A 2,500-nucleotide genomic window follows, 5' to 3' on the forward strand; every position below is an offset into this window, starting at 1 on the left:
ATTGATGTTCTTAGTATATCCTAGCTCCGCCTCAACCAGGGCAAGAGCAATGATGTCTGCCTCACTCCAACGACAATGGGAATATACTGGAGGATAATCTTCAACATTGGCAGCTTGGATGTCCTGCATTGGAGAGGATGCCGTAGGCTGGTGGGATTCCTGAGGTGGAGTTGCTGCGCGTAGCCTGTTGAGAATAAGTTGGTATTTCTCTTGGCGGCGAGCTTTCTCGATGGCTTCCCTAGACCGTTGGTAAGGATGCCGAGATGTCAGAGAGTCCACGATGGAGCGCACAGGACCTAAGGCAACCTCCATGCGTGCCAAGGATTCATATTCAAGATCCGTCCATCGGCCTTGGGTGGAAGCGACGTAGGCTGCAGAGCACAAAGGTTGAGCTGGTTGAAGACTGGGAGCTGGAGCTTGAAGGTTTGCGGCGTCGAGACTTGTAGAGGCAAGTCCGGATCCTGGGGACGACAGAATGTTGCAGCCAGATGAAACGGCAGAGTCATAGTCAAGTGTTTGGTCGTCGGCGAGTGCATCCGGTTGAGGTGCAGAAGGTGCATTGGTGTCGGATATTTCAGGACAAGGAAGTGAACTAGAAACACGTGTAATACTATCATTATGCAAGCGCTTGCACTTAGAGACATGTGCAGACATAGACTTGGAACTAGGAAATGTTTTGTTATTACAGAATGTGCAAGACCATAACAGGGTTGTACTATGTTTGGATCTGTAGTGGTCCTCGAGTTTTATTCTCGAGGTAACCCTAACACTACAGGTGTGGCAGATAAGTTCAGAAAGTGTGTAGTCTCTCGTGTGTGTGGCCATTGTGGCAGTATGTGCCTAACAACCGCACAAGAGATATATATAAAAGAAAAAAAAAAAAAGAGAGAAAAAAAAATAATAAAAAAAAATTATCAAGTTTGAACCGGAGTAAGATATTGCAAGTCCGAAGCAATCCGAAGCCAGACCAGGACACACAGCCAACACACCGAAGAACAAACGAAGCCGTGGAAGCCAAGCCCAAAACCGAACCCACGTGGGTGGAAGCGAGATGGAACCGACGAGCGAGCGTTGTGGACCCCGAAGGAAAGTGCGAGCGTGGTGGACCTCGTAGAAAAATGCGAGCGTCGTAGGGTACGGGTGGACACAATGTGGAACCTATCTAGGCTAGCCTATCTAATACCAATTGGAAAAGAAACGGAAGAATGGAGAGTGGAAAATGGAAAAAACAATATGGAATGCAGTCGCGTTCGGACGCAAACAAAACACATAAAATCGCGATGTGCGCTCGTGCGCAAACGCGCCCCAGCAAGCTGGGTCGTCACGAACAGACAGGGCCGTGACGTGCCCTTTGGACCAGGAGGTCCCTGCCTCGCGAAGCGAGGGCGCCACGTAGACAGATGGGGCCGTGACGTGCCCTTGGACCAAGGGTCCCTGCCTCGCGGAGCGAGGGCGCCGAGTGGAGATGGGGCCTCGACGTGCCCTTAGACCCGAAGGTCCCTGCCTCGCAAAGCGAGGGCGCCGAGTAAAGTTGGGGCCTCGACGTGCCCGTGGACCCGGAGGTCCCTGCCTCGCAAAGCGAGGGCGCCGAGTAGAGGTGGGGCCTCGACGTGCCCTTGGACCAGGAGGTCCCTGCCTCGCAAAGCGAGGGCGCCGAGTAAGTTAGGGCCTCGACGTGCCCGGGACGAATTTCTTCAAGAATCGTTTGCGTAAGTCTTTTCAAGCGCTTCTAAAGGTTCGCAGCGCTAAACGAAGTGCAGATTGCTACACTTGTGAGAAATAGGAGCAAGCAACACTTTCAAGAATTGGCTTGCTGCAGGGCCACCCACACTTGTGAAAGAAGGTGCCCTTTGGACAATTCAAGACGTGTGAAAAAGGAGCAAGCAACGCTTTCAAGAATTAGCTTGCTGCAGGGCCACCCACACTTGTGAAAGAAGGTGCCCTTTGGACAATTCAAGGTAAGAGGATATTCCAAGGAAAGATATTGTAAAAATATTCAGAATTGTTTCAATGCTGTGTGAGTTTCACAGGAGCTCACAAGAAATATGCAAATTCCAGAGGATCTTCCTCAAGAGTTAAAGCCGAGGGCAGGCAGGCAGCACTCACACGAGGTGCCTACAGGACATCACCCCAAAGGGCGCAAAGTATCGCAGCGGGATCAATCAACACCGGTAGGCATGCACTACCGGCGGACTTCACACTCGCCACTCGCGGTTAGTGAGCACACTGCTCAACCGCTACTGGTCATCGCCCATGAGGGCGCAAGGGGACGCAGCGGGATCAATCAACGCTGGTAGGCGCGCACTACCAGCGGACTTCACACTCGCCACTCGCGGACTTCGAGCACACTGCTCAGCCGCTAGATGAATGGAAAAACGAGGGTAGCACAAAGCTGCGGAGCGCAGCAGGAACGTGTGGCACTCTATAGCTGAGTTAGCCAGAGGCCAAAAAACTATTTAGAAAAGACAATTTTTTCGTCCCTGCGGCCGTATGGGCCGCG

The sequence above is a fragment of the Amblyomma mixtum genome, unplaced genomic scaffold, assembly GCF_055824585.1.
Source record: "Amblyomma mixtum isolate Tamu unplaced genomic scaffold, ASM5582458v1 scaffold_21, whole genome shotgun sequence".
NCBI classification, from domain to species: Eukaryota; Metazoa; Arthropoda; class Arachnida; order Ixodida; family Ixodidae; genus Amblyomma; species Amblyomma mixtum.